This window comes from Mytilus edulis, chromosome 5 (assembly GCF_963676685.1).
Source record: "Mytilus edulis chromosome 5, xbMytEdul2.2, whole genome shotgun sequence".
Classification (NCBI taxonomy): Eukaryota; Metazoa; Mollusca; class Bivalvia; order Mytilida; family Mytilidae; genus Mytilus; species Mytilus edulis.
In genome coordinates this window covers 35,553,524-35,572,691 of record NC_092348.1, presented here as the reverse complement: position 1 = coordinate 35,572,691, position 19,168 = coordinate 35,553,524, and the positions used below count along the sequence as shown (strand labels likewise).

General features: G+C 31.9%; 3 long non-coding RNA genes across 3 annotated transcripts; all 3 read right to left on the bottom strand.

Annotated features, from left to right (window-relative positions):
* Nucleotides 1–831: 831 nt before the first annotated feature.
* Nucleotides 832–2,563, bottom strand: LOC139522385 (uncharacterized). The gene is made up of 3 exons (XR_011664407.1): nucleotides 2,460–2,563; nucleotides 1,450–1,590; nucleotides 832–958 (listed from the first exon to the last, which is right to left on the bottom strand). It is a non-coding gene; the product is annotated as an uncharacterized lncRNA (long non-coding RNA).
* Nucleotides 2,564–11,375: 8,812 nt separating this feature from the next.
* Nucleotides 11,376–12,443, bottom strand: LOC139522384 (uncharacterized). The gene is made up of 3 exons (XR_011664406.1): nucleotides 12,369–12,443; nucleotides 11,820–11,960; nucleotides 11,376–11,512 (listed from the first exon to the last, which is right to left on the bottom strand). It is a non-coding gene; the product is annotated as an uncharacterized lncRNA (long non-coding RNA).
* A 1,299-nt stretch (nucleotides 12,444–13,742) lies between these two features.
* On the bottom strand, nucleotides 13,743–18,158 carry LOC139523531 (uncharacterized). Its single transcript, XR_011664637.1, has 2 exons — nucleotides 15,478–18,158; nucleotides 13,743–14,616 (listed from the first exon to the last, which is right to left on the bottom strand). It is a non-coding gene; the product is annotated as an uncharacterized lncRNA (long non-coding RNA).
* Between the last annotated feature and the right edge of the window lie 1,010 nt (nucleotides 18,159–19,168).

The window sequence follows — 19,168 nt, the reverse complement described above, 5'->3', positions numbered from 1 at the left end:
AACAGCGATAAAAGGCTGTGTTTTTGCTTTTGTGTGTTTTTCTCATGTACATTATGGTTTGATGTCATGAATCCTTGATATATACCCCATATTTTTTATTTCATATCAAAGGGTGTCTGTGAAATCTTTTTAGATATGGTAATGCTGGCAATTTCACTCAAGTTTTCAGTCAAGTTGTACCTGAATGAGCTAAACACATAACCTAAATCAATTTCCTCGTCAAATTTCATTTTTAGACGTTCTTCTTCAATTTAAGGTGAGATGGCAAATGTAAAAATTTGAAAAAAAAGAAAATGAAGTATTGGACAGCATTATATTGGATCATGCAAACTCTTATTTGTATGGGTCAGAGCCATAAAGTTTTGAAACAACCAGATAATGAACATAAATGCAGAAATGTATTCAGAAGATCATGTCAAACAAGATCGCACCTGGATAGCTTTATTCAGAAAATCAAATCAAATTCTCCTTCAGAGATGGAATACAAATAGGAATTAAAAAAAAACCTGATGCAATGATATTAAACAATTATGCTTTTTGTAGAGCAGAAGACAGTACGATATATATGTTTCAGTGAAACATACAATTCGAATGCTGTTCGAATTACATTTCGTCGTGATTATTTGCAGTTATTTATATGTATAAACCGATGGGTTACTTCTATGGAGAAAAAAACTTTCGTTAAATGTTAGAAACATACAAAACATTATTTTTTTTGTGTGTACTACAACCTGTCAAAAGAGCAAAGTCAGAAAAGAACAAACTGATCGTTTACTTATATACGTCTTTCAACAACTTGCACGGAAATTAAAAAGAATAGATCTTCAAGTCTTAATTTTTAAAGACATTTATTTTCCATTACATCTGTATGACCAATGCATTCCGACCACATTACATGTACACCCTGTAGAACTCTTTTGACCTGGATCTATACATCTACCATATGTATCCGGACACTCTACAAGAGAAGCATACAATTATCATATGAACTTACAATGGGCAATTCGAATTTGATTTTATTTCAATATGCTTTTGATAGTCAAGGATATATCTATACGCATCAGACTCACATAGTTTATATCTTTGCTTTGTATTGAGCGTTAGGCAGCAACCATTTGATTTTCTGGGGGGGGGGGGGGGGGGGGGGGGGGCTATGGTTTTTTTTGGAAAAAAAGTTTGTTTCCAGTTTTTGGAGAAAAAAATTATTTTTTTTGATTATGAGAAAAAAAAAATGTTTGTTTCAACCTCAGCTGCCACTATATGTAATGCTAAAATTGAAAGAAAAAAATTGTTTTCGACTTGAAACGACAAAAAACAAAAATTTGTCCAGAAAAAAACACCATTAAGGCACAATAAGAAAACAATGTAATTTTCAAATCAAATATATGTATAGAAGTAAAAACAATCTGTCAATCTAATCTAATTCGATTTAAAAAAAAATATACGTACGGGTTTTTACAATTGGTGTTTTCCATCCTTGTACGGGGCCGTTGGAATAAACGGAACATTTCTTCGTCCAACATCCTTGTTTCCACTCTTGATTGGGGAAATAGCATACCCCTTTTACGCTGCACCCGGTACAACCATTTACTATTGAACAAATATTATTATAAATATATATATATGTTTGACGTCATAAATGTAAACGTCACATAGAAATAAATAAAAAATTATAATGATTTTAACTTTTCATTTTCTACAGTAACATGAACATACCTATTGTTTTGCGTTTACATATATCTCTGAAAATGCGTTATACTCGTTTATGTTTATACTATAAAGCCCTTATAAGTGCATGTTCTTTACAGAGTAATAAAGATGAACCACTGAATTCGATTTTTTTTATTTAACGGTCACCCAACGAATGGTAAATGTTGCTCGATCGACACAATGTGTCGATGTCTCGAACCACTGACGACATATTTTCGCCGACTAGATATCAAGATTCCAGTAAAGACATCTTATCTGTAATGTCATTGATTGTGTCATTTTTACTGAAAGAAAATTTCCCGTTCGGGTTATGAATGTGTAACAGGATACGCTTACACATTTAACAAATCCAGTTTTGCTTCTTTTGAAATTTCCGTGACTTACTTAGTTTAATTTTTTTTACCTTGACTTGTCAATTTACTAGTTTGGAGAAAATAGACAGAATTAAATTATTAGTAAAGATTTTTTTAAGGTTACTATAATCTTTTGGCTTTTAAATGTGTTTGAAATGGTGTCATCACTTATCTTTTAAAGCAGTTGACACCGAAAATAAGAATATTTTTTTTATGTCAATTTTCATTCATTCTATTCATTTGATTCGAACGTCACTGGTGAGTCTTTTGAAGACGAAATGTGCGTATGACGTATATCATTCTGCTGGACAAGATTCAATAGCCACGATCATCATGGGAACCAATACATATATACATATTTCACATCACTTTGCATATGTAATAATATACAATTACTTATTCCTGGAATCCTAGACTGAACAGTCACTACTACTACCAATAGAATCAGGCCAAATGTCAATGTATTCATCTGTAATATAACAGACATTGTTATATACATAGTGTTTATTAGTGTCTATAATAAATTGTTAATTGTTTTGTCCAGTAAAAGTAATTTATGAATTTTTTTGTGAATTGCCTTTAATGTAACGTTTGCTATTATACAATAGAAAAGGGATGTTCAACTTGTTTGTTTCATTTATAAGTAAGAATAAGACTAAGTGTATGTATGCGCGTAAAAGTTTATAAAAAAAATTATGTAGCGTACCGTGCAGACTCTTACAACGACAGTCTACCAAAAAGACAAATTCTAAAAAAAGGACCTACAAAATTTGGATATGATCTACAACACAGGGCTTTCGAGTACTTAAGAAAAGTTTTTAAAACACTTTGAAGATAACTAACTTTCTATCATTAGCTATAAATGACAAAATAGAACCTTAATAAAGCAAGTTCGACACCAACTGACATATCCAAGTTTTTGCATTTGTTACAGTAAAAGATACAACGAGCTGATAAAATTATAAAAAGCCAAATGATATCAAAAGGGATCAAAACTCAATACTGATAGAAACCTCTACAAAATGATGCCAAATAACAAAATAAAATAAAACGAAAGACAATCATTCTACAAAACATTACAAAAAAACTAAAGACTGTCAACTCAAAGTATTAATAGGTTTTGCTGTAAATTTACAGTTCCTTTTATGTTTCAGTCAGTGGAAGATTACATAATACAGTTAAACACATACTAAGATCATTAAAAACACTATAGAGCATTTAATTATATCGATACTCCAAATCTAGACGACCTCCATGCAATGTGTAATTTATGAAATTTATACCGAGCCAAACAAGTCTGCAGTGCTGTATGTATTACAAAGAAATACTGATTTACATGTCTGATGTTTTAAAACATACCAGCTAACAATAAATAAAGAACAACCATCACACAATCAACACCAAAATAAGAGACGCACTTCAATGCACCAAACATGGACACGGTTTGACGCAAACATAACTTATTGTTCAAGAATGTTATCAAGCAAAGTACATTTAGGTATATGGTGTTCTTTTTTTTTATCTATAAAATTAAATATATGACTAATCTTCAGCGTCCCTTAAAAAAAAACTTTTTTTTTCAACAGATTTTCTGAAATATTTTTATTGTTTATTGACCTCAAATCATCACAAAGCTACCATCGAACATAAATCTGTTTGCTTTTCAACCTACCTTGTACAATATGAAGTCACAGCATTGATACAAATATATCTATCAAGTTTTTATATACAGCTTAATTATAACAGATGCTGACCATCCTCAAGGAAATTCATTTTTCATACAAAACGCCTGCGAAAAATATTTCTACAAATTTCCCTGAGAGCAATTACGTTTAGACGACACTACCAGTTTTGCCTTAATGTTTATTATACTACAGGAATTAACTGTAATTCATCATAAAACAAAACAATTATGCAGAACCATAGGTTGTTCTAGTCATTTGATGTTCCATTAAAAAAAACGTAAACACAATCATGTAATGGACTGTTAATCCAAGATGGTACCATCCACTGGGAAGCTTGAGGTCACTGAAAAACATTATTTTCACACACTGTTGTTGTAATTATAGGTCACGGTACTAGAAGTTAGAGGCCTTATTTATAACAATACATTTTACAAAAAGCAAACGTTTGTTTTATATTAAGTTTGTAATTTCGGGGCGTTTAATAGCGCTGCTTATGCGGTATGGTATTTGCTTATTGTTGAAGGCCATACGGTGATCTATATCGGTTAACTTCTGTGTCGTTTGGTCTCTTGTGGAAATATGTCTCATTGCCAATCATACCACATCTTTTATAATTGCAGATATGATTCAACGACTACCACGAACTACAGGCTCATAAAGTGGGTTTAACGCTGAATTGAAGACAAATTATCGGCCCTCGGCTGTTGTCTGCTCTTTGGACGGATTGTTGTCTCTTTGACACATTTCCCATGTCCATTCTTATTTTTATTAAAAATTAAAGAACCTTAGTGAGCACGCTCACATACCTCACGTCCCCACATTGTCATTGGAGAAATTAAATAAGTGTAAGGAAAAAAAATTGTATAAGAAAAAATATTGAATAATAATTTCCTGTCAATATGCACATCAACATAGTATGTCCTTATTATCTACAAAATTTCATGAAATTCTGTTGTGTGGTTTCAGAGGAGTTGAGATGACAAACTGTTGCAGAAGTACATTGAAGCAAATAAGTTCAAAGGGGCGTAACTCCTAGAAAAAAAATTGAATCGTAATTTCCTGTCGATATGCACATCTACATAGTATGTCCTTATTATCTACAAATGTTCATGAAATTCTGTTGTGTGGTTTCAGAGGAGTTGAGATGACAAACTGTTGAAGTAGTACCTTAAAGCAAATAAGTTCAAAGAAATGTAACTCCTAGAAAAAAAAATGAATCGTAATTTCCTGTCGATATGCACATCTACATAGTATGTCCTTATTATCTTAAAAGGTTTCATGAAATTCTGTTGTGTAGTTTCAGAGGAGTTGCGATGACAAACTGTTGCAGTAGTACATTGAGCAAATAAGTTCAAAGGGGCGTAACTCTTAGAAAAAAAATTGAATCGCAATTTCCTGTCGATATGCACAACTACATAGTATGTCCTTTTCATCTGAAAAGGTTTCGTGAAATTATGTTGTGTGGTTTGAGAGGAGTTGCGATGACAAGAAACAGGACTGACGGACGGACGGACGGACGGACGGGTCAAAAACATTATACCCTCCTCAACTTCATTGCACGGGGTATAATAATTGTGAGCGCTCAACCCTTCCCCAACTTGGTACAATGATGTAAAAACACAACATAAGATTTGTAAAAATCAGTTACAAAAGGCTTAACTAGATCAGTACAAGGAACAAAACGACTAACATTTAAACAATAGAAACTATTAGAAACAAATCACCTACATAAGAATACTCGCAGTTGCTGAAAACTAGTTCAAAGCCAAATAGAATTAATGAATGCATCATCTTCTCCCAGACCGAATGCTCAATCGTTCAACCTTAGGTTTTCTTCATCTCTTATGATGAAATTAACAATTCATATAGGATAAAAAGGAAAATCCATCAAATTTGTTTTAAATGGCACGTAATATCTCCGATTTTTACAGATTGAAAACAAATGGAAATCTTAAATAAATCAATTGTATCAGTTGATTTTTTTTTCGGCATCTGCTTCCTTTTGGTTGAATGGAATTTGCTGCGGTCGTTTATAACCATAATGGAAAAACGTCACATGGTAAGCTTCTATATGGTTTTGGCAGGTTTACTTCTTCTTTAGCAAGAAAAAAAAGGCTTTATACTTCTTCAAATGTTGAAAAATTATATTTGAATAAGTGTTTTTTTAGGACTGAAAACATGCATAGTTTACAGAATGCTTTATAATTTGAACTGATAAATGTATTTTCAATAAAGAATTGTCAATAAAGTTTAGATAATAAACCAGAAGAAGTAAACTGAACCTTTCAAGAACAAACAGAACAGCCATCTTGCCAAAGTGTCACGTTAAGATATTATTAATATTGTCTCATAACCTAATAACCCATATTTCAGTGCGTGTTTGCATCTCATATATATATACAACGAAATTTGTTTTACATGCACACGTATAAAAAAATGCGGTTTTTATCCAACGCAATCATAGGTTTGAACGCAGTTTTCAATTTAGACTTGTTTATATATATATATATATGTTACAGGCATTTTCTAAAATGACTGCAATTTTTAGGCATTTTCTAAAATGCCTGCATGATTGAGGCATTTTACAAATTGACTGTTTTTTTCAGGCATTTCATAAAATGCCTGAAAAAATTGTAAGGCATTTTACAAAATGCCTAAAAGACTAAAACTGAATGGAATGTACTCAAAATTTAACGACTGGAAATATCAAATAGATAATTTTATCACTAGTAATTTTATCACTAGATAATTTTCTGGGCGTCACTAGTAGATCTTGTGTGGACAAAATGCACTTCTGGCGTATTAAAATTTTGAACTTGTTGCCTTTTGTTGGCTGTTGTTCGTGTGTTTCTTTGTCTATTGTGTTCTCCAATTTATTTATATTGTAGTCCTGTGATGTTGAGTTGTCATTTTAATGTTATGTTTCACCTGGCTATAAAAGAGGGAGGTTTGGCATGACACAAAACCAGGTTCAACCCACGATTTTTTCCTTTAAAAATGTCCTGTACCAAGTCAGGAATATGGCCATTTCTATATTATAGTTCGTTTCTGTGTGTGTTACATTTTAACGTTGCGTCGTTTGTTTTCTCTTATTTTTGAGTGTAAATTCACATTGCGATAAGACGTGTCACGGTACTTGTCTATCCCAAATTCATGTATTTGGTTTTGATGTTATATTTGTTATTCTGGTGGGATTTTGTCTTTACACACATCTAAGACTGTAAACTAGAATCTATGATAACCTTGATGATATCAATTTGCAATTGTCGCCTTCTCATTTATCCCTATACCCTCTGCTCGAATGCGCCATCGTGAGAGGTATTATGATACATATTTCAGTTATAAACGATTCGCTCGTGCAAGACACTTTACGGACATTATTGACAGGAATGTGCTTCTTATACGAACTCTGCTTCAACAAAGTTATGAAGAGAATTAAATGAAATCGGTATTACACAGATTTACTGTCACCATCAAAAATTGATTGACAAACAAGAAGTGTATGTTTCTTACTAAGGCCGTGTTCACAACAAAAGCCATGTACAGTAAACATGTTCACAATTAGTTTAATGTAATGTACACTGGTTTCACATTAAATTTATTCATATCTATACACCTTGTTTAATTACCTGTACATAAGATTTGTTCACACTTGTAAACTATACGTCATTTAAAAGTTCATTACGTAGAACCGAATGCAAATTTTTCGGACAACCTTTCTTAATGATAATAAGCAGTTAGGGAACGACCTTCTGACTTCAAATAGGGGAGGGGTGTTTTCCATAATCACAAAACACATTCTGACCATATAGATGATAAATAGAAAATAGTCTGAATCCAGAGTTTCCCCATACATTATAGGGCCTTTATCGGGACTCCGAGGTCGAGTGTTTTTAAGCTAGGCATTTCGGGATTGGTCCTTTTGGGATCCGGAATTCTTATTTCGAATTTTGGGATGTCGGGATATAAATTTCTATAAGTTCGGGGCCTTAGGAGTTCATGTTTTAATCCCAGGATTTCGGGATAAGGACCCCTTATTGTTGTGTTATATATTAAAAAAAAAATCGATTGCTAGCATCGGATAAAAAACTGAAAAAATCTTACTCAGAAAAAACATATACCCCCACCCCCTTTTCTTTTAAGTTAAGTGGTTGCTCCTCCTTTCTGAAAGCCATTTTGATTATTTGCAGTAGTTTAAAGATACTGAAGATTACGCATTAGAAACCATAGGCAGCAGCAGAGCGATTACAGACGAAGAAATAGGATTGGCATTTTAAGGCTCACGATATTTCTAACTTTTTTGTTTGTTTCAAATGGTATTTCTTCTCAAAAGAGTATTTGGCAAAGGGAGGGGGTATTTTTTAATTCTTTTTCATTTCGAAGTGTATTTAACGGATCTGATATAGACAACAATGCAGCGAGAAATTCCCGCACCCGGAGGCGTCCTTCATCTGGCCCCTAAACAAATCTATATACTAGTTCAGTGATAAACATGTTTATGAGATCTCAACCCTCCCCCTATACCTCTAGCCAATGTAGAAAAGTAAACGCATATCAATACGCACATTAAAATTCAGTTCAAGAGAAGTCCGAGTCCAATTTACCTCACACTTTTTTCAGTAATGCAATTATGAGTGAATCGTTGTTTGAGTAAAGACCAGTGGCAAATATCTATGTGTACGTCCAGTCGATTCTGGAAGACTTTTTTAAATGAATTATGTGTTCTGTTATGATGATGCTTTGAGTCTTGATAAAGGGTTAATAAAGCTACGTAAAGTTTTTTTTATAAGAAATAGATATATCAGGTTTAGACAAGTATTTCTGAAAAGAACTTTATTAATAATTAACACATGACATGGGCAAAATCTCTTTGTTCTTACTGTACTATAATCTGGATAATGCACAGCAAAGGTGTGCATTAACTACCTCAGATATACTGCACAGTTCAAATCTATTTTTACCTTTAGGGGCGGTTCCTATAGGTTGACAGGGGCGTTATTCTATCAAATTAAAAAAATATATCACCGAGTGTAGCGAGACTAAAAATTGTGTTATAATAAAACACCCATGCAACCACGCATCCCATATTGCTGATAGGACCCGACACAAATATAATTTCGTGTTTCGGTAGTTAAGCTTGGGATGGTTATTGTGACAGAATGGACTTTCATACCGGGTGAAGGATTGCATAGCAGGTTACGATTAGCCAACCGAAGCACCCTGTTTTGTTTTCCCTCGATAAAATAACTTGAATATATATATTGTGTTTATAACTAATTTTGTCTTATGTTGTACCGAAAAAATGATAAGCGATACTAAAGCTAACACCTACACGTCTTTAAAATGGAAAAAAAACATATGCCTCTTCATACAAGAAGCAAACCTTTTTTTCACATTTTACAAGCTACATGTAGCATGTTTAACAAGTACAGCTTACAAAATGTGCATGTGACTTTCTCTTTCAGACCTTTAAGCATTTAAAAAGTCACCCTTTTTATATATATAAAAAAAGACATACAAGGCTAGCGCTAACGTGTATGCTAACACGCAATGGATCAATCATTCTGTTTAATGTGACATTTTCAGCATCTTGTAACATGAATCACTATAAAAAAAAAACATGCAAAAGTTCCCTTAAAACTTGTGTCATAAATAATGATAAACCCCCGATACATTTTAATCCTTTCGTATACAAGTAACTGGCAAATATAGTGTAAAAAGAAGAAAAAGATGAACACATTTTTTTGTATAGTATATGAATCAATTGAAGATTATTGTTTTCATTTTTGAATAGGAAAGAAATCTCTATGACATATGTCAAGTTTTTTTCAAAAGACCATATGGGAAAATCGACAGTAATCTCTTCACAATATCTTCAAATCCACACTTTAAACAGGTAAAGTTTATATAGCAAATTGATGACACTTTTCCATATGTTACGAATTATATTTGAATAATCTCAACATGATATTCTAGAAACACCAAGAAAAAGAATTAAAAGATAATTAATGTGCAAAACACCAGTTTTCTATGTTATCATATCAATGGTTGATAACTATTGACACCACTAGGTCGGTGGACGTTTCGTTCCCGAGGGTATCACCAGTCCAGTAGTCAGTACTTTGGGGTTGACATGAATATCACTAATATGGTCATTTTTATAAAATTGCTGTTACCAAACTTTGAATTTTTTTGAAAAATTAAGGATTTTCTTATTCCTGGAATAGATTGCCGTAACTTTGGAATTTTGAATCCTCAGTGCTCTTCAACTTTGTACTTGTCTGGCTTTATAACTATTTTGATCTGAGCGTCACTGATGAGTCTTATGTAGACGAAAAGTGCGTCTGGCGTATTAATTTATAATTTATAATCCTGGTACCTTTGATAAGTATTATATACCAGAGTAAAATCACTGACAAAAAATAGTAGCAGTTATGTAAATTGTAATGACAGAGGTGCGTCAGACGTACTGTTTTAAAATTTATCTTTACCAGGAACGGTCAACCTCCGAAAATGTGAAAGTCAGGTATGTATGAAAACTTGAATACAGATGGGTAGTTTGACCAAAGGAATAAAATGGACAACAAATTCCATCGAAGGCCAACTTGAGGATATCTTGTTACAATTAAAATCTTAAGGATGTACTTAGGTGAAATTTTAAAATCAAAATATTAAAATTGATACTCCATTTTGAAAGAGCACCAGTTAAGGCACAAAATAAGCTAAATATATTGATAGGTAATGGACCTGCTTTTCGAGATATTTGAGTTTTAAAAAAAGGCGGGAAAAGGCTGACTCTGACTTTTACCTTACATTTGCATTGGTTTTATTTGGGTCTCAAATCGAAAGAACAAAAATTAAGAATTTGTTTAAATTTTGGAAAATGGCCTTTTATGAACTATTGAAGACTTTTATACAGAGAAAAATGGGTGTTATGGGACAAAATATTTTACCCTCTATTGATGGAAAAATACCAAGGAGTCCGAATATTTTACGCAAATTTCCAAAACCTCACCTAAGTACATCCTTAATGTGACAGTTCTTTTTACATGAAAAGATTAAAATATATTGTCAATTATCAATGAAACAACTATTTGATGAATTTTGTGCATGCTTGTTTTAAAATAGCAGAAAATCCTTATATCAAGAAATGATGGTTGATTTCACTATCATATTACAAGATGTTGTATAAATTAAATGACAGATAATGATTGTTTCATGACGTGTTATCATACCAAGTCTGTGTTGGTATTTGTATATGTTTGAACAGCGGTATACTACTGTTGCCTTTATAATACTTAAATATAAAAGGTTCTAGTAAATGATCTTATAGGATCAACACATATCTTCAACTTTGCACTTGTTTGGCGTTCTAACAATTTTGATCTGAGCGTCACTGATGGGTTATATGTAGACGAAAGTTACTTCAACTTTGTTTGGGAAGGATTAATTAATATATATATATATATAAATATATATAATAAAAACTATAACACAAATTCCAATACGTTTCGGCCATTACGGCCTTCTTCATTGGAATAAATTGTTTACTGTTTATATTTAAAGTCTCTGAATAATTCTATAATAAAAACTATAACACATTTCCATGAAAACTATAAAGACAATATTTTATGACTCATTTTTTATTTCATTTTCCATAACATTTTCCAATCACTGACCATTGCCATCCATTGACTTTACAGAAACATTCATCTGAGACTTGTTGACCGTGATCGACACATCTACCAAGGTTATCTGGACATTCTACAAATGACTTCATATGATTAAGTATGATATATTTATACATTTTAAGCTTGAACTATAGAAATCATCAGATTCAAAATGAAAAACCAATTGAAAGATACCAACTGTTCTTTTAGAAAATAGATTGGTTTTAAGTCAGACAAGCCTTTTTTTAAACGTTATGGTGTTCAATGCAAGGCACACATATCAACAACATAAAATTACTTCAACAAAAACATACATTATAGCATCAGATATGAAAATCAACTTTACACCTACATTTTCAAAGAATTCAAAAAATAAAAAAGAGAAAGAGAAAAAAACATACGTGTTTTTACAATTGGCGTTTTCCATCCTTGTAGATTACCGGAAGAATAGAGGACGCATTTCTTCGTCCAGCATCCTTGTTTCCACTCTTGGTTAGGTAAGTAACATACCCCTTTTACGCTACAACCTGGACAACCTTTAACTTAAATTGAGTTTGAAGTTAGTCTTTCTGAATGATAAGCCATAACTGTCATAATTATGTTTTTTCTATTGTACATCTTTTGAAGACACATTGCAGAATTATTTGAAAAAATCATTTCAGTATTGACCATTAAGATGGTGCATTGTTTTAAAAAAATCATTGACATGCAAACTAAGGCACTTCAATAATTTTAGTAAACAATTGAATAAACAGGACCCTTATAAAAGCTATATCAAATTTGTATTTTGACAAATGGCAAACTTATCTGATTTGTATAATAAACTCATTATAGAAACCAGCATTTAAATTTTGAACGCGAGATGGGCGTTTAATTTAAAAAGACTCGTTGGTGACGCTTTAAAAAGGAAGGGTTAAATGTAAGAAAATATAATTATACTAAATAATTACTTATTCCTGGAATCTGAGACTGAACAATCACGATAACTGCTAGTAAAACCAAGCCATATGTTAATGTGTTCATCTGCAACATAACAAGATATTGTTCTTCGTATATTAGTATTTCAAATATCTATAAAGATTTTAAATTCTATAGTTTTCAATACGGGGAAATATGTTTGTTTCGGTTTAAAGGTTCAGATTTCTATTTCAGAAAAAGGTCAACATTCAGAACTAAACAATCGTTATTTTGTTGACTATCAACAAACCTGAAATGTGACTCAACACCGAATGCCCGTCCATATACCAAGCACAAGAAGCGTCCAGAAAACTTTGTAATACTTAGATGTTTTCGCAAAACACTTTACACACAAATAAAAAATATCATTCTGCATGTCTCTCTTACGATACGATACAATACAAATATGATTTTATAATGAAAAGTAAAATCACAAAAATACTGAACTTAGAGGAAAATCAATTCGGAAAGTCCATAATCACATGGCAAAATCAAATAACAAAACGCATCAAAAACGAATGGACAAGAACTGTCATATTCCTGACTTGGTACAGGCATTTTCAAATGTAGAAAATGGTGGATTAAACCTGGTTTTATAGCGCTAACCCTTTCAAATGACATTGTGTATAACAAAAATATATACAATATTGAAATATTTCATTAAACTAGTTCCGGCCTAATGGACCTACATGTATAAGTCATTTTAAATAGATACTATAATAGTTTTGTTCAGGAATGTTCTATACTTGTTAATTATTTAAAATAAGTGTTGCCTTACAAATGTTAAATAAGTATTAGATAAATAATTCAAAAAGTTATCAAATGAAACAAAGATACAAAATTAACACTGGACACTTTTAATTTGCAAAACACTCATTTGCAAATCCGCCGCCGCCTCAAACAAGAGCTACAATATCATGTATATAACCAAAATGTGCGGAATTACATGGGATTCAATAATTTCATTGGTTTTATACTGTTACTTTCATATTTATTTTGCAATTTGAATTATAAAAACATGGGATTTTCAATATCCCATGGGACAGGGCAAAATCCCATGGGATTTACCATTATCCCATGGGATTTTGGTTAAATCCCATGGGATTTTTTTTGGTCCCATGGGATTATTGTAGTCCCATGGGATATTTGTTGTCCCATGGGACAAAAAAAATCCCATGGGACTATAATTATCCCATGGGATTTTTAATATCCCATGGGACAAAATAAAATCCTATGGGATTAAAATTATAAATATATATATATAAATATAAAGTTTATGTGTATGTTACAATGAATGCTGTTTGGTAGTAAAATGTTTTAAATGTATAAGAGTTTTTTTTATATTTTTTATATATGCATATATATAATTTTTTTTAAATTTTGTCACAAACATGTTTTTTATTTGTTTATATGACAATAAATATTATTCTTATTTTGGAATGTATAATAATAATATTTTACAGTCAAAGAATAAAGTCCTTTCACTGAAACAAAATGATGAAATTTCTAAATAAATGAAAAAATATTGTTTTGAAATCTTTGTCTTGTTTATTCTATTATGAAAAATAGAACTGAAAAAATATTTCATATTCTGACTGAATAGTTCACTCTTTTCATGAGGTAAGATTTTCTTTGTTATAGGTTCATTGCAATACTTGTATAGGCAAACAATTTGAATTATATATAACTTTGTGGTGTACATAATAGTATGCTTATAATTGCAAATTTATAATATAAACACTTTTTGTTAAAGTTTTTGCTTTCTTTATTCACAGCTTGCTATGTACAATTATTCAGTCCACTATATAAGAGTGAAGTCAATAAATAATTTCATTCACTAGAATATTCCTGCAATTCTTAGACAAAACATTTTTTCAATCTGTTCTTCAAAGATCTTCCTCTGTACATCTTTATTGAATGGAGAGATTCAAATGAGAAGACAAAGCAAGTTTATTTGGACAACAACATTCTAATATCTTGTTCATTCGTTCCATCTTTCAATTGATAATTACATTGTTGTATTTATATGATCAAGTTCTTGTGCATCAATGATCGTGATGATATGACTCCTTTTTGTTTATAGTCATCATGTTGAAATTTCCTCTTTCAAATAAATGTAGGAAAAAACATGTTCCATTTCAAATTAATAAAAAAGTCGCACTATGGAGAAAAATATCAGCTTTAAGTTTTCCGTTCAGTATTGATCTGTGAATGATGACCATGAAAATCCAGATTTCTGACCTACAAATACACAAACTCAAAAATTATCAGTGAAGAGATCAATAAAATGGCTATTTTATATGTTTATGATTAATATGATAAACTTTCATTTAAATATTCAAGTACTAAATTACAGAAATCGCTTAAATTTTATAATAGTTTAGTTAAAGTACAGCGTATTTAAAATTATAATAAAAAATATGAGTTAAATAAGATATTACATTTTTAATGCCAAAAAATGGCTTTTTTGCACCAAAGGGAGATAATTTGGAGCTTTTTCAATGATATATGCATTTTAAAAGTCATCTGGGGCCAAACCGAATTGATTGTTTTGAATGATTTGGTGTACCATATGATAAAGATATAAATAAATTGAGTTATGAAAAAAAAATATTAAAACATTTTTCTGAAATTGTTATACCCTAGAGCCTCCTTAAATGTCATTTGATCTCTATTGGAGAAATGTCTCATTGGATTCAGACTGCTAAGTGTTTCTTATTTTTATATCAACCCAGCCATATTATACCTGTCTAATATCAGGAGCTTGTACATAGTTCAGTGGTTGATGTTGGTTCATACCCGTCATTTTTATTTTTCATAATTTTTTGTTTTTATAAATTAGTCTGGTATATTTGACGTTTGAATTGATGCTCTGTTTCAAATTTGGTTAGTGTTGACTTTTATAGATTACTATAACATGTATAGGGTATGGGTTTTCTCATTACTTACAGGTCATCAATGGCCTCTAATAAGTAATTACAATGCTTACATCCACTAAATTGAACTCTGATGGATAGTTTTCTCTTTCATCATACCACATCTTATTTTAATAAATATTTAATTATTATTCAAGGACAAAATTTTTTATAACAGTGGACTTACCATTTAGGCTTTGTTGACCTCTGTAAATCTTATTTTGTTGATAATTTCTTCTGTTTATAGTTTCCCCTTTATCTTTCATGTTCTTGCCCTACACATAAAAGGGTAAACATCATTTAATGACAAAAATAACTACTACATGTATTACATAATTAGTAGGCAACTGAAAATTTTGTCTTATTTGTATATAACATCAACTTACTCATCATTCTTGCTGTTCAATATCATGAATATTATCATTATTCTATGAATATGAGGTCACAGTAAAATTAACCTTGGCAGGCAGACATCTTTTTTTATATGATACCTTGTAGTCATTCCATACAACAAGTAGACCTATGCTTAAAAAATCTAAGGCCAAAATTAAAAATATGTTTGTTTCCCCTCCCCCCACACGGGTCAAAAATAAGCGCCCGGGTCAAAAAATTATTTTCCACAAAAAAATCGAAATTATTTTTTTCCTGAAAATAATTTGTTTCCATTTTTGGAAAGTACTTGAAAGCAGAAGGATTGATAATCTAAATAAATACACTCAAATTGAGCACAAACAACTGATAAGTGGCCTGGACTGGACAAGTCAAACCATTCATGTGACCATGCTATGACAATCACATCCAGTTAAAAAAAACTAGAGGCTCTCAAGAGCCTGTGTCGCTCACCTGTTAATGTGTTTACTGATGTCGGCCATCTTCGTTGGTAGGCGGGGTCATTAGACACTTTTTTTTTAAAATAGATACCCTAGTATTATGATTGTGGCCAAGTTTGGTTAAATTTGGCCAAGTAGTTTTAGAAATGATTTTTATACAAGTTACAAAAATGACGAAAAGTTGTTCAATATTGACTATAAAGGGCAATAACTCCTTAAGGGGTCCTCTAACAATTTTGATCATGCTGACTTATTTGTAGATCTTACTTTGCTGAACATTATTGCTGTCTACAGTTTATCTCTATCTATAATAGTATTCAAGATAATAACCAAAAACTGCAAAATTACCTTAAAATCACCAATTTTAGGGCAGCAACCCAACAACAGGTTGTCCAATTCAACTGAAAATTTGTGAGGGGATATATCTTATTCTGATGGACATTTAAATCTTGAAAGATTTGCCCTTAATGTCTTAGTTTCAAAGATATAAAGCAAAACCTGCATTTTACCACTATGTTCTAATTTTAGCCATGTCGGCCATTTTGTTTGGTAGGCTGAGTCATCGGACACATTTTTTAAACTACAAACCACAATGATAATTGTGGCCAAGTTTGGTTAAATTTGGCAAAGTAGTTTCAGAGAAGAAGATTTTTAAAAAAGTTACAAAAAATTCGAAAAGTTGTTAAAAATTGACTATAAAGGGCAATAACTCCTTAAGGGGTCAACTGACAATTTTGATCATGTTGACTTATTTGTAGGTCTTACTTTGCTGAATATTATTGCTTTTACAGTTTATCTCTATCTATAATAGTATTCAAGATAATAACCAAAAACTGCAAAATTTCCTTAAAATAACCATTTCACAGGCAGCAACCCATCAACAGGTTGTCCGATTCGTCTGAAAATTTCAGGGCAGATAGATCTTGACCTGATCAACAATTTTACCCCATGTCAGATTTGCTCTAAATGCTTTGGTTTTTGAGTTATAAGCCAAAAACTGCATTTTACCCCTATGTTCTATTTTTAGCCATGGCGGCCATCTTGGTTGGTTTGACAGGTCACGCCACACATTTTTTAAACTAGATACCCCAAGGATGATTGTGGCCAAGTTTGGTAGAATTTGGCCAAGTAGTTTCAGAGGAGAAGATTTTTGTAAAAGTTTACAGACGACGGACGCAGGACGACAGACGACGAACGCCAAGTGATGAGAAAAGCTCACTTGACCTTTCAGGTCAGGTGAGCTAAAAAAAACCTGCCTTCCTGGTCTGTTTACAAAGGGTAGACCCGGGGAGGGGAAACAGACATTCTTTTAAATGTGGCCTGATAAAATGACAAAACCAAGAAAACTTATCATTGACCAAAGAACAATCAAATGCGGTCATGGTTTATATATATGAATCTGCCATTCAGACATGCACACCTTACAATTGTTTCATATCTACCAAATATAATCTACCTGTAACTTTAAACATATGATAAACTGACAAAACAATGCAGTGTTTCATTGACCAATGAACCATGCATGAAAATGAGGTCAAGTTCATATAAAATATGACAGACAGCTAAGTGCATCTTACAATTATTTCATTCACTAAATAAAGGGGCCTTATTGCTTACAGTATCCGGAAAATTGACCAAACCACAAAAACTAAATATTTTCAAAGTTCCTTATACCCTGCCAATTTGTTATGGTTGTGCCTGTTCCAAGTCAGGATCCGATAATTCAGTGATTGTCGTTTGTTTATGTGTAACATATCTGTTTTTCAATTTTTTTGTACATAAATTAGGTTGTTAGTTTTCAACTTTCAACTTGGCTATCATGTGTAAAATCATACAAGTGTTGGGAAAACAGGAAGTTGTCGAGTGATGAATCTGAAAATGCATCACACGGTATAGCTGACTTATTTAACCCTGAAACCAAATTTCAGAAATCCTTCTATTGTAGTTCCTAAGGAAAATGGGACGAAAAATATTCATCGGACGGACTGACTGACGCAAGGATGGATGGACAGACAGGCGTAAAACAGTATACCCCCCCTTTTTTAAAGTGGGGGCATAATTTTAATACGGGGCTATAAAAACCCATGCAAGATGTCAAAACAAAAAGAAGTAACCTAATTCTTACTTGTTAGGGGCTATTTATTTATTGTCGGTTATACATATAACAATACAACATATTAAAGGTCTGTAGAGCTTTTATCCGACATACATATATATGACAAGCACAATACATTTGTACATGAAACATAAAGCTCATCACTGAGATAGTAGTCTCAGATAGAGGGAGGCGGGGTCAACCAAACTCCCCTATTCAATCTGAATGCAGGACAGAAAGTCACAGTCAAAAAGTCACACACTGTCACAGGACAAAAAGTCACAATTTAGTTTTGAGATTATTTTTCTTTGAACAAGAAAACACTCTTTTTGTATTTTTCTTGAAGTTTTATACATGAACATGATGTAGCAACTTTAAATTAAAATTTATTAAAAACAAATAAATCAGTGCATTAGGTTTGCGCACATTACCATTACATTTGCGCACAAAAATCATTACGTTTGTGTGCAGCTTTTGATTACATTTGCACGCATTTTTTAACATGTAAATATAAAAAAAAAGATATAGTATGATTGCCTTTTACAGCTGACTATGCGGTATGGGCTTTACCTTGGGCTTTGCTCATTGTTGAAGGCTGTTTGGTGACCTATGGTTGTTAATGTCTGTGTCATTTTGGTCTCTTGTGGACAGTTGTCTCATTGGCAATCATACCACATCTTCTTTTTTTATATTATGAACAATTTCCTAAAATTAAAAATGAATATATGTAATAAAAAGAAAATATTTCAAAATCTTTTTTCATTTATATTCAATCAATTGTCAACAAATTGTTTGTGACTTTTTGTCCTATTAACTTTCTTACTTTATGCCGGAGTTTGACATGTGTTTGACTTTTTGTCCTGTGACTTTTTGTCGGAATGTCCTGTGACTTTCTGTTTTTGCAGAAGTCCAGGGAGTGTTAAAAAATCACGTGTGCAAGTTGAGAGTCAACA